Below are 27,057 nucleotides of genomic sequence, written 5' to 3'. Positions count from 1 at the left end.
TTGGATCCCCTGGAACTGGAGTTATGGATGTGAGCTGCCATGTAGATGCTAGGAATCCCACTGGGGTCCTCTGGAGGAGCTCTTAATGTCTGAGACATATCTCCAACCCCTCTTCATTACATTTAAAGACTCTGGTACGTTGGAACATGAGTTGTCGGTTATTTTCCTTACATCTGGCTCTGTCTCTTATCGTGGAGGACCCAGTAAAGGCACTGCCAGTCAGGACACTCTCAGGGAAGAGATACAGTTCTCATTGTACTGACTCTGCGTTTGGAGGAGAGAGAGTTGATACTCTTGCAGTGTGTTTCTAACTCATCTACTCCACATGTACTCACCTAATTCACCTTTCACTAGAACTTTCCTGTGGGAATTACAACCATGACAGATTCTGAGTGATGCTTTTCCAGCTCCTTCCTTCCATTTTTGGAAACTGGAATTCTTTTGTAAGGAACAGTTGCCCTATTTCCCCCACTTTTAAATTTGTTTAAAACATTTGTAGCACTATGGGCTTATGGACGTTTTTTTTTTTTCTCTGTGCTATTCTCTAATATGTATTTCATGACAGGTTGCTCTGAGCCTCAGCCAGGTTATTGGTCCCTTTAGGGCAGAGGTGACCACTTATGTGTCTTTCTATATTGTCCCTTGTGTCTACAACAAGGATGAACTCATCCATTCGTTTATTCCTTTAACAAACCCTGTTTCAATCCTTCTCCTCAGTGTTAGAGTCACAGCCAGAAATGAAGTAATTCCTTTCCTTGTGTGGTTTAGGGCTGAGTGAACAGACACTCCCACGTCACACAATTATGTGCTAAGAGTATTTGGAATGTATAGTGATGGTCCAAATGGGAACACAGTCAACTCTGCCTGGAGAAAAGGGCAGGTACACGGGACAGACTTTCTGAGACCAAATAGACTTTTGTTCTCTTTATTCTGTTGCTCACTCTACAGAAGAAGTGAGTGTGTAAGACATTTCGAGACAAATTAAGTGGATATTTAGAGATGAATGCTTTGCAGGCACATGCCACTGCAGAATCTTAAAGAGTTAAGTACTAACATCAACTGGTGAGGACACACTTCAGAAGGATTTAATGTAATAAACACAGATTCTTTACATAGTACTAAGACAATTGGAAACCGCTAAAGTTAAAAAAAAAAAAAAAACAACAACTTAGTAGCCATTTGTCTTAATCCATTTTTCAAATTCAATTTCCTAGTTTTTATTCCTTCACAGGGAATAATGGAGATCAGGTAAGAAGTACCATCCATCAGAAATGGACTCACCGGGTGTCTTTTCTTAATTCAATTTTCCTGTACTATTTCTACTGTAATTTCCAAACACAGCTGTTCTCTTCTGTGTGCAATGGCTCAGCCCTACACACATCCCTAGGAATAATAAACAATCAACAGGGCACATTCTCTGCCACAAATTACGCCCCGCGGCCTTCTTTACCCAGAACACTCTGAACTGCTCACAAGCAGGGACACGTCAGAAACTCACAGCCTTCCTGAAGACTAGAGGATCCACATCCGGACATTCGAACGTGTTTGTGTTTAACTCCTACTACTGTTCCCAAGAATGAAGAGGCAAGCGCTCTCTCCTGCACAGGGTTACATCATCCTAGCAATCACAGGCAATGCTGAAAGTGTTTCACCGTCAGTGTCCCTATCACACCTCCTAATTAATGTCAGCATGTCTCTTCCATGTTAATGAGGACACAACATGTCTGTGGGTGTTCACACACACACACACACACACACACACACACACACACACACGCACATTCATGACTACTTCCCCAGATCTGCTCCTGCGCACACTGCTCCATCTCCACATTAGCACCCACTTATAAATAGGGTTTGTTCCACCCACCCATGCATGCAAATATGCACAAGCAGCATCTCATCCAGTTGACTTCCTTTCCTTTAGTCTTCCAGGAGAGTAAGATGAAAAACTCGGGCTGGAGAGATGGCTCAGAGGTTAAGAGCACTGACTGCTCTCCCAGAGGTCCTGAGTTCAATTCCCAGCACCCACATGGTGGTTCATAACCATCTGTAATGATGGTTGTGTCCTCATCTGGCCTGTAGGCATACATGCAGGCAGAATACTGTGTACATAACACATAAATAAATCTTAAAAAAAAAAAGATGAAAAGCTGAGGAAAAATGAAACACAAGTAGACACCTGGTGGAGTCTGTGATTAGAAGGCAGACTAACCAGAGAGAGGGACTGGGGCATAAAAGGGACATGAGGACCCAGTCCACACTGGGGCAAGGCGCTCCAAGCTTTACTCTCTGTCTTCCTGGAGGACTCAGTCTTACTGGGGACACTCTTCTTAGTCCTCCCTCTGCTGGTATCTTCCTAAGTTAGGGTTACTGAATGAAGGAGACACCTTCGCTTTCTTCAGTGTGTTCCCAGTGGCATGCTCCCAGGAAGTATTCACTATCAAGCCATGTTGCCTAAAGCTCAGTGGAGGGTGGATGACCAACTATGCAGCTTGCAAGAGCGCTTCAGAAAAACTCTATAAACAGACAGTTTCTGGGCCAGAAAAATGAGGAGTAGAAAGAGAAGTAATTGTGCATATTTCATCATTTTTTACACAATGAGTTTTTTCTTCTGTGTGGACGGCTCTCTACGTTAGTCCTGTGTGCAAATACTGTCCATAAGCCTTACTCCACATCATACAATTATGGCAGGCTTTTTTAGAACTACCATAAACACAGGCCTCTCCAATTCATAAAACATCGGAATACACTATATTGCTTAATCATTTCATATCTATCCCTGAGATAAATATGGTAATTAAATCTATTTTAAGGTCAAGAGGAGAAAAAAAACCAAATAAACAAAAAACCTTCTCAGATTTTAATTGACTACCCTAAGGTCACAGGGCAAACAAATTATAGGACTAAAATTATTACTATGATTATGATAATTTGGCAATGTTAGGGATTAAACCTAAGGGCTTGATGCATGCAAGATAAACATTCATCCACTGAGCTAGAGTCCTAGTCCCCAGACCTGAGATTTGAAACTAGAATCTCTGATGCCAAATTTCATTTATTTCTCACTACATGCACTTTTTCCCATTTTTTCTCAAATTCACTTTGCTTCCATTTTATCATGGAACCATATTCATAATTTTATGTGAACCTTGCTCATTACCTAAAGATGTGCTTCTAAATGAAATGGACCGTCCTGTCCCTAAATTTCTAACGCTCCTTTTTCTGGTTAACTAACAAAACTAGGGCACTCTAGCATTTGCAAACACCACTGCTGGAATCTTTCTTTGAGAAAATGCAGGTCCTACCTCTGACCATCTGATTTCTCACTCACTCCCCCTCTCTCTCTTCCCCTCCCCCACCCCCATCCCTCCTGTGCTCACGACCCAGTACTTTGCCCATTAGTCCTGTTCTCTCACTGATCCCAACCAGCTCATCCATCACAGGAACTCTAACAGGTTCCAGTTTTTCACGTAACCACAGGTACCTGCTTGCAGCTGCACACTGCAGCATTTTCCCTGCCTGACTGGGGAGCTGGGGACTGGACACAGGGCCTCTTATATGTTAAGAAAGTGCAGCACCACTGAGCAGCAGCCCCCAGTCACAGGACATTTTCTAGAATCTTCTTTCCCTGTCACGGTTATTATCAAGATCCTTGGGTAAAGAAAAGAGTTTTCATCCCTGCAGAGCCAGCTCCCATATGCTACCTTCAGCTTAGTGCACTGTGATCTATGGATAGGTAACTATGATATTCTCCTGCATAGGGGCTCTAAAACAACAGATCTAGAACTGTTGTGAGAGGTGACTTGTCTCACAAGTGGGAGAACCCAAGTTCAGATCCCCAGAACCCACACAAAACCTCGGGTGTGGTGCACATCTGTAATCCCAGTGCTCCCATGGTGAACAGGGAGGCAGAAACAGAACCTGCAGAAGCTCACGGACCAGGACCATCTTTCCTGGTGTAGGCAATGGCAAAAAGCAAGACATCCTGCCTCCAAAAAGATGAAGGTAAGGAAGAATACCTGGACTTGTCCTGGGGCCTTCTTCCATACTTAGTGGCAAGTATGCATAGGCTCACACTCAGAAAAACATATGTATATATGGGCTCAATATGTATAAGCGTGCACACACACACACACACACACACACACACACTTTAAAAAAAACAGATCTATGTGTGCATCAACACAGCTTGACAACTAGACCACTGGGAAAAGCAGAAGAGAGCCCGCGATGGCAGCTCAACAAGACATCAGATGGGGCCCTGCTCAGGATATGTTGGGGCTCTCTGGACTGTTTTTCTAGCCATAACCTGGGTTGGCACATGGGGGCGGGGGGAGGAGCCGTGCTCAAGTCTGCACTACATCAACAGCGCAGAGTCAGGCTCTGGGGCCGATCTTCTTGCCTTCCTGTTGCCCAACTGTGCTCCGCCTGCTGTTTTAATTGGATTATTTTGAAATCTGCTATTTCTGTCTCACTCCTTTTCCCCAAACTGTCATAGCAGCCCTGCAGTTTGACTGTGACAAGGCTGCCAAACTTCACTCCAGAGATGGCTTCATCTCAACGCCAAGCAAAGGGGCGGTCCCTCTGCTCCTTCCAGAGACCAGCTGAAGGAGTGCAGCATCTGGAAGGGGCCTGCCTCCAGGCCTGAATGGACTTCCGCTTCCTGCCCTTCGATGATGATGTTCTACCATCCTCACCGGAGCAGCAGGGAGGTCATTAGCGCCACCTGAGCACAAAGGAAAGACACAAACCCCAAACCACTAAAATGTACCAGGACTGGATAGACAGAGACTGTGGCTTTTCATAGCTACTTTCTACAGGGACTCTAAAGTTGCAAAGCACCGAAGACTGAAGGTGACATTCTTCAGAAGAGGAGGAAGCCTTAGAGAGCAACCCACTCATGTTCCAGATGGGAGCTCACAGGCAGCATCACTGAGCGCCCTTTGAAAAGCTCTCCTGGTTCTCAAGTCCAAGGGCATTCCACTTGAATGTGGGCTCCTCTGCAGACACATACAGGGGAAAATCACATCTCTGCCAGTGAGACCAAATTTAGCCCAGCTTCTAAAGCATGGGATACCAGCAAGGACGACTGTGATTCATTCAGTTACACTTAACTTGTTTTAGATACTCAACCCAATTACCACCAGGAAAAAGAAGTGTGAAGTAAAAGGATAAAGGGCACAGCAAAAGTACCCGCAGCTAGTGTTTAAGGAGCATTAGGCATGTGTCGGGCTAGCTCTGCCTGTCAATCTTCAGACTGCCGAGTGTGCAGTGGCCTGTTTTCTCCATTGTGAAGAGAAGGGACAGGAATGATAGAAAATAAAGGATATTTCTGAGAAGAGAAGGGGACAGAATATAACTGTCAAGTCACAAAACCACACCCTCAGTTTCAACAAACTATTTATTGAAAACCTAAATAAATATCAATAATATACTTCTCACTAAACCCAAGGAGATGACTCATTGCATGCTACATACAGATTTGCTATTTGCTAATTCCAAACAATACTTTATGGGCACACACTCATTTTTTTTTTTTAATTTCACTTTTGTTTTTGTTTTGTTTTTAATTGAGGCAGTCTCATAGTCTAGCCCAGGATCGTCTGGGTTCACTCTGTAGTCCAGACTGACCTCAAGTTCTTAATAAACTTTGTGCCTCATCCTCCCCAATGCTGACATGCCACCACACTGGGCCCCAAGATGCTTTTTACATTATTTTGAGATCTTATAAAAGTTTCAACATATGAACACTTCATACAAGATATGGAATAAATGAAAGGGGTAAATGATACTAATACAGAAGATCCGAGAGGGGTTACATGATCAGCATGCTCTCTTTGATCTCTACTAGCACATCAAAATATAGACTCTTTCTGTTTCTGTAACTTAGAAAATACATTTAAGTTTTTCATTTCACTTGATGAACTCTAAGAAAGAGAGTAGATATTGACTTGAAAAGGACCAGAAAATAGCCCCATATTGCTTATGCCTTTTTTCCAGTGTCTATTTCCACTTGGAAGAGGCCATTTCTCAACATTAACAGCATCACAGGTGGACTGGAGTGAAATCTCTAGAGCATCGGGGTTACTGTGTGGAAATACACAATGATGAGCTTTGGACTCAAACCATTCTTACTGTGTTTCCTCCATCAGGTACCAGAAAATTCTGCTGTATTTCTTCACGTTATCATAACTATGTGAATGTCTCCACACTAACACCAGAAGTTGCATTATTTATAAAACTTATAAAGAATAAAATGCTTTATACAGAAGGCTGGGAAATCATTTTAGAAACTCTAATGTGTTCCAAAACAGCCTTAAAAAGCTGTATAGACATATAAAACACCATGTACTCTTGAGTCCCTGACCGTACATGTTTTTCCTTTTGCTATGAAAAACATCATTAAGTGTCTCAAAATGCTGCCTTTTCCCCAACAAGGTATGAATTATGGATGCTACCTCCAGACTGAAAGGAACAGAGTTAAAAGGAGGAGACCATGTTTATGATGAAGGACAACATTGAGGGAGATTTCTATTTTAAATATTTAATAAATATCAAAAAATGGTCTCCTTTGCCAAGGAAATGTACATTATAATCCAAGTGGAAAATGGGCATCTGTGTGTGTGTGTGTGTGTGTGTGTATGTATCTGTGTATATGTGTGTGTATGAGTGTGGGGGGGTGTGGGTGTGTATGTATCTGTGTATATGGGTGTGTGTGTATGGGTGTGTGTGTGTGTGTATATATGGGTGTGTGTGTACGTGTGTATAATGTGTGTATGGGTGTGCGTGTGTGTATATATGGGTATGTGTGTATGAGTGTGTGTATGGGTGTGTGTGTATGTGTACATGTGTGTGTGCCCACATACACCCATACACAGGTGCGATGCATGGGTTCAGTAGTGGAATGGACAGCTAGACTGGGCTTCTCAAAGAGAGAACAAACATGGCAGTTCATATTTTATGCTGGGTGCTTGCACCTCAGTAGAGACCAGAGGTTGAATGAATGATGGTGAAAAAGTACCCGTCAATGACAATACATTGTAAACCCAAAATGAAGCATTTACTAAGTGCCCATTAAAGGCTGAAGGACAGGAAGCCTTGAGTGGATGTAATTATGTTAAGGATTGTTACAAGTATCTAGGGAAGTAGGGAAGTTGGGGAAGAACCTCAAGTCTATAAACTATGCTGAGAAGGAAGGACATTGGTTACTAAAACTACCAAGATACCATAACTTGTTTTGATCTGTAAACTTTGTTAGTCATATGTATATATATGCACATATATACACACATATGTGTGTTTGTGTATGTGTGTGTAGTAGAATGAATCCTGAGATTTATGCTGCTCTTTAAGGTAGATAATAGTGGATAAAGCAGCAAAGAGCCAGGGCTAGGGAAATGGCTTAGTCACTAAAGCTGAGAAATCATGAGGACCTGAGTTTGGATCCCCAATACCGACATGAAATCCAGATGTGGTGGGGTACATCTGCTGTCCCAGTGCTGAGGAGGTGAAGGCAGATAGAACCCTGGCCAGACAGCTCATTGGCCAGGTTGCCTAACTGAACTGATGAACTCCACATTCAGTGGGAGATGCTGTCTCAAAATACAAGATAGTGATTGAAGAAGATAATGGACATCAACCTCTAGTGTGTGTGTGTCTCTCATGTGCACATATACAAATATGCACAAACAACACACACACACACACACACACACACACACAGAGAGAGAGAGAGAGAGAGAGAGAGAGAGAGAGAGAGCTGTAGCTCATAAAAGAACAAGATAAGTGAATCCTGCCAAAGCAATCACCTCAATTTTTCATTATTAAAGAAAGAAATTAAAGCAATCCTGTATCTACAGGTTTGTTTTCCATGGTTTTAGTTACCCAGGTTAGCATTGAATGGAAACTACTAAAAAGAAAATTCTAGAAACATACAAATGACAGATTCTGAAAAGCATTCTGAAATCTCATACTGTCTCACTCTTTCCTATTTGAGACATGAAGCATCCCTTTGTTTTGTGTGTACACACGGTATTTGCTACCCTCCTGTTAGTAACTCAGAAGCCATCTTAGTTTTCAGATCCACGGTTTTGCAGTTGCCTATGTTGAAGAATCCTCTTTTACTTAATCATGGCCACATATTGTCATAACTTATATTTTCAGTATTATTGTGTATGATTTATAAGATAACTTTTATCATGTGTGTGCATATATAGGAAAAATGTAGTCGTCTTTAGCTTCAGAACTCTTTGCATTTTCAGATGTGTACGTATGAGCATCTCCTATGAGGATGAGGAAAGACCAGGGTATAACATACACCAAGACAGCTTCTATGCTTTGAACATGTACACACTACAGGAATCAGAAGATCCACTCACTGCCCAGTGATATACACTGTGAGAGAGACGTGCTGCTTAAGTCACTTCTATTGAGAGATGGGTAAATGCACATCACTCATGACCCAGACAAGGGTCTCCTGGAGGGAAGACATGCAGCACACTCCTGTCCCTATCTTCATCATTTTCCAGTCTGGAGATGTAGCCAAAAGCACTCCATCTCTGGTCCTAATCTAGTCTCTGGGTCTTTCTGCTTCAAGCCTTCCTCACCCACAAGTCTTCAGTTTCTCCACTTTCTCATTCCAGATGCCCATTTTCAACAGTCCAGCTCATGCCCCTGTTGACTCCGCCAGTCCTTGTGCATTTGATAGTATCAACCTTGGCTTTGAAAGCTCCATTAGGGCCAACCTTTGGCCCCTTCCACTTCTACAATGCCTAACACCATTTGCACAAATCATTTGTCAAATAGATGAACGTGTGGTGAATGACTGAATGAGGATGCCTTCCAATAGGAAGGCACAGTCTTTATTTCTCACAAACCAAAAGCCATGGCTTCACTCGGGACTGGCCACACCCTAGGCTACCCTAAGTTCCATAGGGAACTCTGAGAATTCACTTTTCAGCAACACTCTGTTGATTTTAAAGATGTTCTTCTACATGGCTATGGGGAGAAAATGGTTTGTATCACCATACCTGAAGAACAGAGAAGAGCCAAAACCTGCAGGATGTCAGCTCCGAGTTACCACACCACTAGATAGACTAAAATGACATTCACTGCTCCCTTGCCTCTCTGGAGGCATCTATTCTGGTAAGTCTTGGATAACTGTGAGGTCTGCATTTCTGCACAGTAGCCTTGGAGTCTCTCAAGGCCCCTTTCTTCCTCCCTGTTTGAGTTTCTATTGATTGTGTCACTGAGGAAACTAGGTGCTATCCAAACACCATGCGTCCCGTGGTGGTGTCATTACCATCCCTGCATCAGCTACATGTGGCCTTCCTACCTACATGCGTGAGGTGCTTCCTTTGAATCTGGCAGAATACAACCAACTCTTTCTACAATGTATATTTGGAAACACACATCATTTTTTGTCCTCTCTCCCATGAATTGAATTCCTTTAGCCAATATACATACTTGCCTAAAATACACATTTTGTTTTCTTATGCTTTCTCACCATTACCTAGGAGAGATTCACTTATGACATTAAAGAGGCAGTCTTCAGCAAAAAAATTGCCTTAATTAGGAATTCAGAAGTTCCCTTCTGCTAAGTACAAAGCTGTCTGAATGAGACTGGAGATTAAGTCCCTGGTAAATACAATGCCAACGTACACAAACCAGCTGTGGAAGACCCAGTGGAAGGCAGTGGCTAAAGCCATCCACTTGACTCTGTGTTTGTCTCATTTCCTGAAAAACCATGTTTGGCCCTCTTTCCTCCCATTTTTCAATCTCAGTATGTGGCCAGAGGGTGGAGTGACTCAGAACCCAGCTTTCTTTCTTTTTTTTCAGATTTTACATATTTTTATTTTATGTGTATATGTGTTTTACCTGCATGCATATGTCTGTGTATCAAGTAAATGCCGTGCCTGAGGAGGCCAGAAGAGGATGCCAGATCTCCTGGGATTAGAGTTACATACTGTTGTGTGCCGCCATGTGGGTGCTGGGAATTGAACCCAGGTCCTCTGAGGAGCAGCCTGTGCTCTTAGCTGTTGAGCCATCTCTCCAGCTCATCTAGCTTTTCCTTTTGCATCTGTAGGCTAGAGCACACTTTGCCAAGAGCTAAGGAGGAGAAAGTTCTTCCCCTACCTTTTCATTCATTCAGTTCATGAAATGAAGCTTGTTTAGCGATAGAAGGACAAGAGCCACGTGGATCAGTTCACACGTGGCTGCCGAAGGTTAGGGACCCTTGCTGTGTGGCTCACAAAAGACCTGAAGCCTTCTTAGCCTGAGACACTCTCTGTACCATGGTGAGGCAGTCTGGGTAGGAATGAGAATCCATTACACAGAACTGATACAAGTTGACCTAGCAGACTGATATTTGGGTGCCCTAGCCAGCAGGCAGAGTAATAATTTTAAACCCTGTGGAAAATGGGTCTTTTCCTTGAAGACATTCAGTGGAGTCTCTCCTGGGCAGTACTGATTCAGTGCATGCTAATAAAGCCATGAAGTTCCTTCAGACACCAAAGGATGACACAGAGGAAGAGGAAGAAGAAGGGAAGAATAATTTCATAAATCAGAGTTCCACTGTGGTTAGCAGCATGTTTTATTTGTTTATTTCTGTCTTGATTATTTTCTCTGTTAAAGGACTTGTTTGTTATGTGTCTGTGTAAGTACATATGTGTGTGCAGGTAAATGTGGGTATGTACCCACAGATGCCAGCAGAGGGTTTTGGGTGTGCTCCACCACTCTCCATCCATTCCTTTCAGGCAGGGTCTCTCCCTGATCCTGGGGTTTTGTATCTTCTTGACTAGGCTGGAATTCTGTCTCAACTCCTTCTCAGAGCTGATGCTATAGGTTTTTTCCAGAATGCCTGGATTTTTTTTTATACAAATCTGGTTCCCATGATAGTGGGACAAGCACTCTTAATTGCTGAGCCAACCCTACAGCCCCATTTTCTGGAGAGAGTGTTGATTTTGTTTCTGCTTTCTTTCCATATGGTCTCACGTAATGCAACCAGTCCTTGAATTCCTGATCCTCCTGCCCCTGGGTGCTGGGATCATAGGTATGCATCACCATACCTGGCCCACAGCCAATCATTTTCTAGTATTAATACATGTTCCATTAACACAAGACTTTAATGAGAATAAAGTTGTCACATACAGTCACATGAGCATCACCTCACGCAATGGGCACTATTTTTAATCTACATTTTACAAATGTAAACTTATAATATTATCCCTGAGAAAAGAGCAGGGCTGTCATCTGAGCCCCAGTAGTGATTCTAGGGACCAGTAGCCTCTATGTCATACAAGGCAACCAGCTTCCTGATACTGGGCACAGCCTATACACACATGCTAGACAGTCCCAGACACACGCACATTCCTAATAATGAGAATTCCATCTTCAGTTTGCTCCACCTGAAGGATGTTTATGATCTATTCTCCTCATTCTTTTCAAGCAGTGAAAACCTTCCCTTTTCTCTGGAAAATACTGGCTATTCAGTGATTTCACAACTGTCTAAAAATACTTGGCTGGAAAGAAAGATCTCACAGTTCCCCGGGGCTTTTACAGGCCTCCTTGTTTTAGTGTTATTTCTCAAATGTCCAAATCTGGCAAGTTTCAAGTGTGCTTCTGTCTCCAGAAGGCAAGTTCTAGAAAGCAGCATGATCTGCAAGCGAATGCCCTCCTGTGTGTACACACATGCCCCTTCACACACCACACATGGACACACACAAGTCATTTCTCATCTGGAAGCAAGCACCCTTTCTGCTTCCAGAGCTCTTGGCATCCAGGACTTTGAGGACAGAGATCTGCTTCTACATCTCTTCTGGAAATAGAATCTACTACTGTCTGATTGGAAAGTAACTTAGGAACATGTACTGAAACTCTTCAAAGCTGAAAACTCTTCCATTCAGCAGTTCACTGGTAGGCAATCATCCTGAGGAAGCCATTAATAATGGGAACTACTACAGTTGCAAGAACTTTCTGATACCATAAAAGTTAAATATATATATAAACAATTCAATTCCAGCGGAAGATGATCAAGTCAATGAAATTTCAATGCATCTGCTTGCTGAAAAATTATATAATCAGGGAACGTGACATTGTAAAAATGACACTGCCATTGAATGATGTTGACTGTCAAGAGAAACAAGTAGTAGATGACACTCTGTATTATACTGCACTGTCTGACAGTGTCTCTACAGCTGAATATCACCATCAGAGTTATCCCTTACTTACTGTTGTCTTGTCACACATCATATCAGTCGCCTCAAAATATATAAAAATTATTTTTTTCTACTAAAAAAAAGAAAGAAAAACAAAAGGGACTTTTCAGAGCAGATGGCTCAGTGGATAAAGCACATTTTTGTGCAGGAATAAAGAGCCAGAGTTCAGATCCCTGGACCCACATAAAAGGCAGGTAGGCCTGGGAACCCGCTTGCAATTCCAACTGAAGGGAGAGACAGAGGTTCCCCTGAGCAAGCTGGCTGGCTACCCTGGTCACATTAGCTCTGGGTTCAGTTGACAGACTGTTCCTCAATACATAACGTGGATAGTGATCGAGGGGGACTTCCAATGTCAAGCTCTGAGCTCTACATGTACACCAACATGTGCACTGCACTTACATGTGAGCATGCCTGCACACAAGCATGCACACCACACTTTTACATATGTCCATAAAAGTAACAGTTCCCTTTCATAAAAGACTCCAGAAAAATAAGTAGAAGGATAATGTGTAGATATGTAGAGACATTGTTCCTGTGTGTGCGCATGTGTATGTGTGTGCGCCTGTGTTTGTGTGCACTTGTGTGTGTGTGTATGTGCGCACATATGCATCTTCATGGAGAGCTAGTAATGTACACTCACTAGTGTCTTGGGATTTCAAGACACAATGACAATGACTTTGGTGACAGGCTTTAGCCTACTCACCTGTACCATTTGCCTTCATCACAGTGCAAAGCCACAGGCAGTTGCCTCCTTCCCAGCAGACCTTTCCTTGACGATTTTGCTTGAGTAGAAAGGGTGATAGTAGAGAAATTCAGTGTAAGATGCCTGAACCTGTGAACATAAAAAATAAGACTGGTGGTTATGCAGCGCTGTGGCCCTAATTAACACCATCTGAAGTCTCCTAGAAGATCGATACCCCCAACACACACACACACACACACACACACACACACAGAGAGCGAGAGAGAGAGAGAGAGAGAGAGAGAGAGAGAGAGAGAGAGAGAGAGAGAGAGAGAGAGGGAGGGAGGGAGGGAGGGAGAGAGAGCGCATAATTTTTTAAATAAAAAGGATTTTTAATAATAAAGTTTAAATAAACAAATAGACAAACCCTCCCTTCCCATCTCTTGACACTGCTGTTTCAGGAAAATCCAAGGTTGTTCTCAGAGGCTCCCAGGACCATGCTGAACTGAAGCTTTTCTGATTAATATTCTTCCTTTTTCTTTAAAGATTTGTTGATTTCTGTTTTGTGTCGGTGTGTTTTGCCTGCATGTATGTATGTGCACTGTGTGTGTGTGCCTGGTGCCTGCAGAAGCCAGAGAGAGTGCTGGATGCCCTGAGACTGGAACTATAGATTGCTGTGAGCTGACATGCCAGGTGGCTGTGGGAAACCAATCCAAGCTGGCCCTCCCTTCAGATAAAAGTCCACATCTCAGGCAGGCAGCATCCCCCACCCTGGCTTCCATCTCCTGTGTTATCTTAACTTTCATTCCCACATGCCCTGCCTTCTCACATACCCACCTTGAATTTTTCAAGACTGAAGTGTTGAGGCTGTGACAATCTGCCTGCCTGTGTACCTGTGACATCTTTGCACACATGCCAACTCCTGCCTCACTGGCTCCAAAGGCCACATGTTGCTCAAAAAAGAACCGTGGGCTGCCAAGGAAAAAAGCTTTTCATAATAACATCTTTGGCAAGTGACCCGCCGCAGAAGCATTAGTCACTGTTGGGACAATAAATACAGATTTTCTGAGAGGTCACGGAATCCGCTCTAGTGGATTTTCTTTCATCCATGCTGCAAGATTTTCTAGGCTTTGAGAAGGAATCAAGGCAGCGCTGCTGTCCTGTGTGACCCACTCCACCGAGCTCCTGGTGGGAGCCTCTCCTGGTGACCTCTTCCTAGCAATGTACCTGGGGACTTCACGGAGGAATCACAGCTTCTAACCACTTCTGTGTGATCTCCAGACACTATGAGCAGACAAGATGAGGGCCAGCAAGACTGCTCGGCTGGTGAAGTTCTAGCTGTGCATGTGCAGAAGGACTTAAGTTACACCCTCAGAAACCACATGGAAAAAAAGGCCACATACGGTGTGTGATTACAATTCCATTGCTGGAGAGGTGGAGGCTAGCAGACCCTTGGGACGTGGTAGCCAACCAGCCTACCCTGTTTGGCTAGTGCTGAACTAATGAGAGACTTTCTCAAAAAAGAAAGAAAAAACAACAAGGTTGGTAACTCCCGAAGAACAACACTGGAGGTTGATCTCTGTCCTCTGCAGACACATGCACACTCAAACATGCACAGACATGTATGCACATACACACATATAAAAGAAAAGGGACTCTCATATGTAATAGGCAGAGAGTGGAAGCAAAAAGGGAGAACTGTGCTCTGTGCTATAGCTTTGAAAATATTTGTACTATGCCAACTGTGAAGCCTGTAGAACAATGTCTATAATACACATATAATCACATCAGAAGCCCGTGACTGCCAGGTCCCTGACCACCCTGGTGATGGGAACACTCCACGGATTGCTTCTTCCCTGAAGTATCCTGCTGCTTTCTCTCCCAAAGTAAACTGCTGCTCTTTGCTTTTTATTCGTTGTTCCCTAAAACGTGTGATTTTAAATTGATGTTTTTGCTTTTAATTAAAGACAGGTTCTCATGTACCCTAGACTGATCCCTAACTTACTACATAAATGTTCCCATACTTGTCATGCTCCTGCCTCTACATCTTGAGTGCCGAGATGACTGGCACACACCAGAACATCTGGATTACACGGTGCTAGAGATTGAACCCAGGGCTGCATGCATGCTAGGCCAGAACTCTACCCACTGAGAGACACTCTCAGATTGTACAAAGTGTTAAGTAATTCTGTCATGCTGCATACAGTCTTTTGCAGATCCTCACGATGTTTTTGTTAGGATTTACTGGGTTTGTTTTAGGTGACTTGAGTTTGTTCATTTTCACTATATAATATTCCACTGTGTTGTTAAACTGAATCCATTTGGCTTAAACTTGACTTTGTACTTGGGTGGTAAAATCTGGCCCAATGCAGCCTTTGCACATGGTAGAGCTATGTTCTAGCTTGATGTAGAAACAAATTAGAATCTAATCTAAGCATAGAGTACAGGCACATAACCAGGCAACTAAGTCTCAGCCAATCACAAGAGTCAAGGTTCGGCCAATCATAGGCTGCCAACAGATCAGACCACGTCTACAGAAGCCCAATGGCAATTGTGGCCAATCAAGTCCTGTCTGCATGTCACTTCCTTTTCTTAGGCTATAAATATACCCTGTAAATGTGGTGGGGTGGAGCCTTCCAAACCATCTTTGTTCTGGAATGCTGCCCGGTTCTAGAACCTTTTTTTCTTGCTTAAGTAAACTTTGTTAAATTTAACTCATGTCAGTTTTTCTTTTAACAGTTTCGCAGTGTGAAAATATATGTGTGTGTATGTGTGTATATGTATATATATATATATATATATATATATATATATATATATATATATATATATATATATATTCCCTTCTATTGATGGACTTTCACATTTCTCCAGCTTCCATTTTTTTTTTCCTGCTAGAAACATGCTGTGCCTATTAGAAGCAATACACATAAGCACACATTTCCCTGGGGTTCAGCCCGGGAGTATATGAATATACACTGTTCCACGATAACATCAGACTGGTTTCCAAAATGAATATATCAATCTATATTCCTGCCGGCAGTAAGCTCCATATGTTTTCAAACTGACCAGTCATTTTAGAATCAAGAAGACGGATGCCATCTGAAGCTGGTGCGTTTGTTTTGCAGAGGGGAAGTTTTAAATACATACTATACTATCCTTTTTTTTTTCTCATAGTAGTGAGTTTACATTTCATTCACCACTAATGAATGAGTTACTTGGGTGGGATAGGTTTATTTTACCACTTTGAAAAGTGACATTAACTTGGATTGGAATGAGAATAAAAAATTTGAAGGTCCCACGTGGCTTTATTTCTCAATCATTCAATTCTGAAGGTGGTGCCAAAGGATATTCTACTAAGCTCAACATGGTGGTGTAAGTGTAAAATCCCAGCACACAGAAGACAGAGGCAGAGAGATCAGAAGTTTAAGGACATTTTAAGTTATATCACAAGTTCCAGGCCAGCCTGGGATATATGGGATGCTATCTTAATAACCCCCAAACAAAACCAAAAAAAATAAAAAAAATAATGTAAGTGAAAATGAAAAGAATTTTCTAAGACGAATAAAGTTCTAGGGCCAATACTGCCCATGAGGATGGGAAACTAAATAAAATGTAAATATACTAGAATCATGAAAACTTGAGGCACTTTTCATGTTGCCACTGTTTGAGAGAAGCTAAATAGTGAGCCAAATTAGATGAGAAAAACACTTCTTTTATTTTAGAAAAGCAAAAATTAAAGACCCTGTAAATACATTTTGCTGGGCACAGGCTTTGTGGGAAAGTCTTCCCTCCGCACAAGACCAAGGTCAGAACATGAGGCTGCTAAGCCTTTGATGCGGGTGTAAAGAGCAATCCCAGGTGGGCTACTTTTACAGGCTCCTCCAGTTATGTTGTGGACCTGACTGGGTCTGAGTATGGAGGTGGTGGATAAAAGGCTTAGGGAGACAAGATAGACTGATGGTCACGCGTCACCAAATCTCATCTAACAGAATTACTCAACCCACATCAGCATACAGGCTGGGAAACATGGTCAGCACCGACCAATATCATTTTCAATCATTGAACCTTCCTTCCCGCTCTCCTTTTACACTGTCCTAGCAATAAATGGGCTTTCCTGTGGCTGTGAGTCCCTTCCTCTACACTGGTCTCTTTTTTAGTGGGAACCCTAATCTGCAGGGAAATGTCTGAATGATAGGTGGTAAGGGAAGAATGGCTAATGAAGAATTTTGCAGGGACGGGATATTTCTGGGAAACTGAGTGTTGAGAGAAAATAAGAAAAGCAAATTATATTGTTAAATGCTCTTACGTTGCCCGTTTGGTGTTTCCTGCTGGTTACCAGGAAAGTCGCCTCTGTGTGGGCTCTAACATGTATTGTGTTAAGAAAGACCTGATTTTTGTTGCTGTTTAAAATGATAGTTATTTATGATTTATCTTGTGTGCCTGTATGTGGAGTTCAGAGGACAATCTGCAGCAGTCACTTCTCTCCTTCTACCACATGGGTTTCTGGAACCGAACTTAGCTAGCCAGGCTTGGCGAAAGACAGTTTCACCTGCTGGGCCATCTTGCTGGACCACAAGCCTTTATTTTGTTCACACTTCATAGGCTAGTGAGCTGGAGGCCAGGCAGGCATTATCTGGTGAGCCCTTCCTTCCTGGCAAGGGAAGCTTTAATTGCCTTGTTTATTTTCTATTAAAACTGTGATTTTAAAAGCCACCATGGGGGGCAGAGGATGTAACTCATTTGGCAGAGTGCTTGCCTGGCTTATACAAAGCTCTGGGTTTTATCCCTAGCACTAGGTAAATCAGCCATAGTGATACATAGGCCTGGTTTCCCAGCACCGGGGAGGCGGAGGCAGGAGGATGAGAAAAATCAAGATTGTCCATGACTGCATAGGAAGTTAGAAGCCAGCCTGGGATACACAGGACCCTGTCTTCAAAGAAATGAAAGCCACCTTACCTGAGATTTAGTGTCTGGTACTAGTGTACGCAACCATGTTGAGGAAACAGGGTCTGTGACTTCAGGTGACAAGCTGGCTTTCATGGTCAGTAACATTAAAATCACAATACTGTAAAGGAGCCTTGTAACAGTGGTGTATAAACTCTATTTCAATAAACCTACTTTTCCACAGGTACAAATATCTATTGACAAATGAGCTTGTTGTCCAATGTGATGTGAAAGTATGTTTGGCTTTTTATACAGTGACTAGACTGTCTTTGGGGTAGAATTAGGGGAGTTTATTGAAGTGCCTAATGAGTCTTTCCCCCTCGACAGCTAATCTCACGGAAAATGAGGACAGAACCCATTTCCTACCCAAAGCACCTTTTGGAGACTGCATCAAATCCATCAGCAACCTCTGTAACAGGGGATCACTTTGTAAAGAGAATACAAATCTAAGAAGTCTTCAACAAAGGCTCTGCTTCCCACAGGCTGGCCCTGCTCACCAAAACACTAACCATTTTTTTTATGAGCTCTTGCAAGGGAGCTGTTTGATCAAGCTGGGCCACCCAGCCAAGTCTCAGTGACATCAAACTGCCTTCTCTCTGAATGGCTGCCTTGCCTTCGCTCATCTGCAGAGACTGGGTGGTAGACCGACTGCTCCTACAACATGCCGCCTCCTACCCCTCAGTCTTGCTTGCAGCAGAAGAGAGCAGCCACTCTGGCCTGGTAGGCGTGGAGCTTGTGTTCTTCTCTGCTAGAGTCGAGGGGAGCAAATTGGGGCTTATAAGCCCCTCCAAGGGGAAGGAAGAGAATTTGCTTAGGCTTTGTAAGGAAGATGGTCAGCCATGAGTGTGTTCAAGGAGTAAGACACACTCACACATTCACGCTTGTCCCTAAGACTTGCCAAGCATTTGCAGAACATCCCTTTTCCCAGGCATCATTATGGCAGCAATGCCCATCCAGGAAAATATTATCTATTTGCTCAAAGAATGCCTTCCACTTTTGGGAACACTGTAGATCCCCCAACAAGCTGCACAGAGCTGTTTCAACACAAGGGGAAGCATGTCCCTGAATGCTACCAGTGGCATTGTGAAATCTAAGGTAGGGGAGAAGGCCCTTTGAGAACTATTTGACTAAGTGGGGAGGTGCACGTCTCTGGCCAGGGACATCAAACAGAAGCTACTGAGCTCTGAGCTGTGCTGGAAGAAGAATTGAGCAGCCTAGGATTGAATAAAAACAGTTGAGGTAGGAAGGACCGTTAACACATGCCATGGAGCTCATCGCAGGCTGGAGGAACTGGTGGCCACTGTGACATATTTACAAGGCCACAGCTTTCCAATGACTCGGGCTACCTGGAACTCTATAGTAAGATGCTGCCATTTTGTTTCAAGCTTCTCTCTTCCTCCCCTCTCTCCCTCCCTCCTCTCTCTCACTTCTTTGCTTCTCTTCTTCCTTTTTCTCCTTTCTCTCTTGATCTTCTTCTCGCAATACTCCCCCTCCTGTTCCTCGGAATGGAACATTCAAATATTCAAAATAAATACATGTATTCTTTTAAAGGAAATAACCACTTACTGGTTTGATTCTCAGGTTCATTAGCTATAAAATGAGACATTGATGCCTGTTAAGAAGGTTAGCATCGCACTAGGTTCAATTATATAAATAAGAGTACATACATGGTCCTGAGTACTTGTCTAGCAGTCAGGAAAACCCAAGTTCCATCCCCAGTACCATGGCAAGAACCCCAGCACTGGGAAGTTCAAGGTCATCTTTTGGCTACATAGCCCGGCCTAGAGATACTGTCTCAAATAAAATGATACAAGCATGCATGGCCAGCCCTGCTCTCACACATTGCTCTTCCCTCCCTTGCTACAGAGTAGCTCTAAATAGGGCAACAGTTGAGGACTAAACGAAGCCGATGGTTTCCTGAAAGGCCAGAAGAATGGGGCCCCGAGATAACATCTGTTCACAAACAAGGTGGGGCACACTCTGCTGAATGCCAACATTTGGCGGCGAGGTTGTCCTGCAGAGAAACTGGCCTCTGCTCCAGAGCCACACCCGCCCCCTTGCTCGCTGTCCAGCTGAGAAGGAGGAAGTATCTAGGTGTGTCAGCACAGCTGTGAGAGCTGTACCACAGGGACAGCTGTGGAGAGGGGAGCAGGCAAAGCTGGCTGGCACGTGACTGGTGGCCAGTCCAGTAGAAGGCAATGATGAGGTTGCCAATGCACCCATGCCCAACCAGAAGCCAAAGATTCCGAGGTGTCCATCCACCTAACAAGACTGACCCAGCCTCAAAGGCAAAGATCTGTAACACATTTGCGCTGCCAGACTTCTCCAGGTCTTAACAGCCAGCAAGGCCCTAAGCAGGCAATCTCACCAACCACTCAGCAGGAGGGCCCAGGGGGAGGATGAATGAGGCTGGAGTGAAAGGTCCTCAAGGTTAGCTGATACAGAAAAATGCTCTTACACCCAGGAGACTCAAAACTCGGAAAGGCTCCTATTCAAAGCTCCCATGGCCTCCTGTTACGTTAAAGAACACACTGAGGGTCTAGAGAGCTAGCTCAGCTGGTAACGGGCTTGGCAGACAGTCAGGAGAACCTGAATTTGCTCTCCAGCCCCCACATAAAAAGTTGAGCACGGTGGCACACATGTGCTGGGGTAGAAGAGAAGGGCGGATCCTGGGGGATCCCTGCCAACCAGGCTGGCCTAATCAGCAAGGCTCGGGCACCAATGAGGGACCTTGTCTCAAAATAACAAGCTGCACAGCTCCTGAGAGACAAAACTGGAGGTTCATCTGTGGCCTCCACATAGATACACATGCTTCCACATGCTCACACATACAAGCTCAATTGATAAAGGACAGCAGGTGTGTTTTTATAATAATCAGAAACAACCATCACAACAAAAGATGGAATTACTTAGAAATGTTAGTGTGTCCAGATCCCGGCTCTTCTCTTCTCCCAAGACATTCCACAGGGGGCACATTTTGGGGATCACTAAACTGACAGTGTTCATTGCTAAATGTCACTAGCAAGGTCAATAAGCATATTTGCTTTCAGGAAACTTTAGTAGAGTGTGGGAGCACATGCCTGTAATCCCAGCACTCAGAAGGCTGAAGCAGGAGGATAGCTGAGAGTTTAAGGGTACCTGAAAGTGTGTATCAAGACCCTGTCTCAAAAGCAAAACAACTTTCAAAACGAATAACGGGCCATACATGGATATCTTGAAAGTGATGGTATGATTTGGTCTTCGTTCTTATGAAGTTACAGAAAATTAATCTCTGTTCTTTTCTACCAATCTTGATTAATAGGCCTGGAGAGAGAGCTCAGTTTGTAAAATACTTACCCTGAAAGCATGAGGCTGAGTTCCATCTCCAGAACCCACGCTTTAAAAACGTTTTTAGAGCCAGGTGGGGTGGTGCTCTTGTAACCCCAACGCTGGGAAGACTTGAAGGTTGGCCAGCCTAGACTAATCGGCAAGTTTCCAGGCCAAATAAAGACACTGTCTCAAAAAATAATGTGGATGGTGTCCTGAGGAATGTGACCTGAAGTTGACCTCTGGCCTCCACGCATGCACACACACATGCATGTACACACGTACTAACAACATACATACACAAACCATTGATAGCCTTGAGATGACTCATGTTGTGTGTTATTGGCAATCAATTTGAGAATGGTAGCTGACCCTTCCTCTCCTGTCTGCTTTCTGTCTATGCGAATGGTGGCCATAAAGAGTGCAGTGTAATTTTAATATCTAAGCAAAGCCACACGCAAAAAAACAAAAGCATCATACGATGCTCCCCATCGTCAAAGGAAGCAATCCTGGAGTATACACACCACTGATTATGCCACATTAGCACAGATAATTAAAAGTTGCCTGTCTAATAATATTAAGCAGCAGACACAACTTTTAGAAAAATTTTCCCTGGTATTAGTTATGCAAAAAAATCCCCCGAGTGAACGTTCCTCGCGAATCAAATCCATCTTCTCTTAAGAGTGGGTATAATAAATGGGTAGCCTAAAAGGAATGCTTTGAACAGAATGTCTCACTATTGTCTGATTATTCTAAATTTAAAACTCCAACAAAGGCAGGGATTATTCTCCTAGAGGTTCAAGATTCATGAGAGTTTGCTAATGAAGTTCCTTTAGGAGCGCAAATCAAAAAATTGCTATCTGCAGGCTGCCAGCGTTTTATGCTTGGGTGGTGTTTTTAAATCAAAGTCACCATTCATTCAACAACAAATGTTTGTCTGCAATAAATGAATGAGAGTAATGGCCTTGAAGTACTTCACAAGCTTAATCACCTCTAAGCTATGAATCAGGAAACAGCTTCCATGGAGCCTGAATGCACACGCCAATCAGAGTGAAATGTCAGCCATCTTTCCGAGGGCTGAAGTGAGACTTGGAGACTGAAGTCATATATTTTGATGCTTATAACATGACCCATCTTGGGGGTCTACTGGCCCCTGTATTTGCCCTTTTTTTTTTTTTTTTTTTTTTTACAATCTCCACACAATTTGGAAAGCTGAAAAATCTAGGCCAAATGAAATAAGATGAAAGCGAGAATCTTTTGCTTGCTTGTGAGATTACCCTGGGAGTCCAAAGAGGACCCCACCCCCACCACCTTCCTATGCATGCAGAATGTTGCTATTTCAACTTAAGGAGGGCCAGAGAGCAAATGACTCACCCAGAATCATCTGGACACCAACAGTAAGAAAGACCTGTGCCTGTAGGACACAGACACAGAACGGGAGGTGGGGCAGGATGCCCTGAGGCTTTCAGTTTATTCCCAGCCTTCCAACAATATACATAACCACCATCACCCCACCCCACCCCCCACTCCCACCCTGCCACCCCAATTCTGACCTTAGAACAGGATGCTACCAGAGAGCTGGCCAATTACTTAATACCTACCTGTCTGCAACTCAAGGGAAATGTAAGTAGAAAATAATTTTGTTTTGTTTTGTTTTGTTTTGTTTTGTTTGCGGGTGGAATCTAGTCAGCCAGTGGTAAATCCTCACGTCTTTCAGGGTTCTCAAACTGTAAATCGTACAGCTTTCCCAATCCACACCAAGGGAGTTGAGGCACTGTTGCCCCCATCACTAAGGGCCTTGTTTGTGCTCAGTATTGGCAAAGAACAACACGCCCCCCACATCTCTGTTTTGGCCCCAGTGGATAGCCGGGCCCCCTCTGTCTTTTGCAGAGTAACAGGGAAAGTGAAGTTTACCTGGGATAGCTCCCCGCTTTTCCCAAAGGGGCCTCCTTAAGCCCCAGAGGTCTGTTTCCTAATTCCTCTCCACCCCTCCCAACCTCCCCTGCCATTAACAGTCTTGAAACATCCCATTGTTTCCTTAGGAGCACACTTCACTCATTGTTTTGCCTCTTTAAAGAAAAAGCTACTTTTAAAGCTTTTAATTTTTAAAGCGAAGCGGCAAATGCTTCACTTTTCTTTAACTTCTGGCATGAGGCATCAGCAGATGTTCTGAATGGTAAACCGGGAAAGTCATGCCCCCTCCTTTCAAAAAGCCTGTTTCAGCGCGTGTTAAAGCCTGTCAGGAGGATGGAAGTGCTTTGAAATCACCAACCAGGTTCATGTTCCAGACAGTGCCTGAGCGTGCGTTACTCACTTACAAATTAGAAAAGATGTGGATGTGGTGTGATGTGGCTGATGCACTACTTATGAGATAATGATACATCCCGGCCAGCCGCATGATCTTAGGGACCACTCTTAGGACACAGAAGAATCCAAGCACTGGGGTCATAGCAGCCCGGGGCTGGGGATGCACTGATCACTTCTGCTAAGGGTCTGCTCCCCCAGAATCAAATCTCTCTGAGGAGAGACAGCTCCACTATAGCAGTCCTTGAATGCCTAAGGTCTTGGGCCCACCCCAGAGCCATGCGCCCCTACAGGCAGCTCTGAGTATTGTTCTTCTGCTAAATTCTAGGCACTGATCCTACCTAAAATCCTAACCCTGCTGCTATTCCCCTCTCTCTTCTCCCCACCCCTTGCTCAAGGATGGCTTAACACAGGATACAGTGCCATCTATTCATCCCAGGACCCACTTTGAGCCAACTACAAATTCTCAAGTAGGAACCGCCAAGGATCACACAGTAGGGTATACAAAGCCTTAATTAACACTGACTGCCAGAAAGCGGTGGAACGCACATTTCCTTGATCATGGCATCTCCCCTGCCTGGTAAGTGAGGGAAGAACATTATACAAGGGAAGGCAGCTGTTGAGATGAGCAGGTGACCAAGAAGGGAGAGGAGAAGCACATGGCTCCCCCAATCCCCACCACAAGAGGGGTGGTTTGTAAAAACCTAGTGCTGACCCAGGCTTCATTCAGAGGTTGAATTTGAGAAACCACATATAAATGAGCCAGGAGCGGTGACTCACATCAGAAACCTGAACACTCTAGAAGCCGAAATGGGAGGAGGATGGCTGTGAGTTCAAGGCCAGCCTGGACCACATAGTGAGTTTTAAGTCAGTCTGGGCTAGAATGAGACCCCCATCTCAAAAGTCCTCACCCCTCTAAAAATCATATATTCATATATAGATGGATAGATAGATAGATAGATAGATAGATAGATAGATAGAGATAGATAGATAGATAGATAGATAGATAGATAGATAGATAGATATAGATATATATGTATAATTTGCCACGGCTACAGTTTAGACAAGCAGCGGGGGAGGTTTAAAGACGTAGGTGATGGTATGGCCAGGATCATCACGTCATGAGATGGAATGAGGTAGAGTAACTAGAGTGTTAAGTAAGAAGAGAGAGCTTAGTGAGGAAAGGAAAGGTGGGGACCTAGAAGCAAGATTCACTGAAGGCAGGATAGAAAGATGGCTCATTGGGTAAGGGTGCTTATCACTAGCCCTGACGATCTGAATTCGACCACCCGGAATTCACACAGTAGAAGGAGAGGACCAATTTCCTTAAGTTCTTCTGATCTCCACATGTGCCTCTGTCATGTGCTTCCCTGCTCACACACAGATAAATAAATACTAGGTTGTTGGAAGATGATTCACAGAGGGCATTGCTTCCATCCCCAAGAGTCTCTCTGGGTCACAGCAGGAGGTGGCAGGAGGGACAGAGGGTCCAGCTCTGTGATTCCTATGTCTCTGCCAGGGTGTTCCATGTTGGTACCATGAGTACACCTGGAAGAGTGGAGGCATGGTGGCATAGGTCATGGAACCATCTTAGGCTAGGGATTTGTAAAAGAGGTTTGGTGAAGTTCCCTCGCCAGGTCCAACCACAGGGAGGCAGCAATAGAGACCAAGACAAGTTGTTCCCTAGACCTCTCCAAAGACTGGGGGTGTCACTGCATGGTAGAACACTTGCATATGCAAGCCCCAGGGTTGGATCCCCAGCACATCCTGCAGAGAGAAAACACTAAGAACAGAACACCTTCGCACCTGATTTGTTAGTAACAGGAAATCTCATCTCTTAGACATGAGACTTGGGCATTTGTGTATCACATGCTAGCTATAATACATGCAAATGTGTATAATACATATCAGGGGGAAGTAAGAAAAAAATATGCACATACTCCAACTGCAAATCCAGACAACAAACCAGAGCTCAGCAATAAATGTGTTGTATTTGTGTGAACGTAACAAATTACACTCCCTTAAACAAACTGCTTCCACTAAGGCCCAATTACCAGGCAGCACGCTATCCCTTAAGTGCTTCAGGAACTGTGTCTGATTAACTCACGTCCCTTATTCTTTATGACAACAATAAAGTCTATTTTATATGTTCGTGTTTCCTGTCTTATGGTTCACATCATTGCAGAACCTGGAATGTGCTACAGACCTCAGGAAAATCTGTCACTCTAGACTTTTCATGTCACAGCCATAGAAAGGATAGCTTTCCCACTGCTGCAGGAAGTCTAGTTCGTGACATGACTGAGCATATAACACACTTGCCCAGGGATACGTGCACTGCACTCTAGCTGTACTTAAAGGCTACTGAGCCTATAGTCCTTGCTCTCTTGTTAGATTATTTGCTCCCAGTTTAGAAGTACTCAAGGAGTGTGGGTAACAGGAAAGATGCTATGGGCAGCAGTGAACTCAGGGAGCAGATTGCTGTAACTTTTGATTAGCCACCTTGTCAAGAATATGATTTTTTTGCCGGGCAGTGGCGGCGCATGCCTTTAATCCCAGCACTCGGGAGGCAGAGCCAGGTGGATCTCTGTGAGTTCGAGGCCAGCCTGGGCTACCAAGTGAGTTTTAGAAAAGGCGCAAAGCTACACGGAGAAACCCTGTCTCAAAAAAACCAAAATATATATATATATATATATATATATATATGATTTTTAAAAAAATAATCTCTTGGGCTGAGGATGGGGCTCAGTCAGTGGAGTGCTTTCCTAGCAAGCGTTATTAAGTCCTGGGTTCAAACCCCCAGCATTGCATGTACTGGGCATGGTAGCACACGCCTGTAATCACAGCACTTGGGAGGTGGAGGCAAGGAGATCAGAAGTTCAAGGTCATCCTCAGACAACAACAATAAAACAAGCATTTACCCCGTTTCTCAGTAAAAAGTCTGGTAGGGAGGCCAAAAGGATACTCAAAGTTCAGGCCTGGGACAAGCTACACAAAATGTTTCCAAAGCTGTACTCCTTGTTTTATTATAAAATGGTCATGACAGTGACATTTATTCAACATGTCCTGGATTATCTGACATCACATATCACAGACACCTGACACAGTGGATTGGCCGAGTCACTATTAATAAAAATTGTAATTTTTTTAAATCTTTGACATAGTACCACTAAGAAACCTTTACCTTTGGACCCAATTGACAGGCATCCAGTAGGTAAAGGCTATTTCTAAGAATATACACTATTTCATGAGTAATCACCTACTGATGTTATATTTATGCACAATATCAAAACAATGTCAATGCCGAAATGTAACACACAAGTTAAAGGAGCCTCTCCATTTTCTACCTAGCATCTCAAACACCTGCCAGTGTGCCTTCCTGCCTCAGCAACCATGCCCACCTGCCAGAAACCAGCTCTTGAAGTATATTGAATGTACCAGTCAGGAACAAGGGCGCCTTCAGAGGAGAGCACTCTCCAAAGTATCCCTTCCATCTCTAATGAAGACTTTTCTCATTCTTCACATTCAGCCTCTAAATACTAGATCGCAGGTATGCATCTGGTTCATCACACGTATGCAGCTCACAGAACTTGTTTCTGGATC

At 43.7% G+C, this 27,057-nt stretch overlaps 1 long non-coding RNA gene across 1 annotated transcript in view; it reads right to left on the bottom strand.

Annotated features, from left to right (window-relative positions):
• The window catches only part of LOC131910543 (uncharacterized), a 112,300-nt gene that overhangs the window by 45,528 nt on the left and 39,715 nt on the right, over window positions 1-27,057 (bottom strand). The window contains exon 2 of the long non-coding RNA XR_009379151.1: window positions 12,922-13,050. This is a non-coding gene — a long non-coding RNA (uncharacterized LOC131910543). The remainder of the gene's footprint in view (window positions 1-12,921; window positions 13,051-27,057) is intronic.

Source organism: Peromyscus eremicus, chromosome 5, assembly GCF_949786415.1.
Source record: "Peromyscus eremicus chromosome 5, PerEre_H2_v1, whole genome shotgun sequence".
Lineage (NCBI taxonomy): Eukaryota > Metazoa > Chordata > Mammalia > Rodentia > Cricetidae > Peromyscus > Peromyscus eremicus.
The sequence above is the reverse complement of the archived record's forward strand: the minus strand, read 5'-3'. Positions and strand labels throughout refer to the sequence as shown.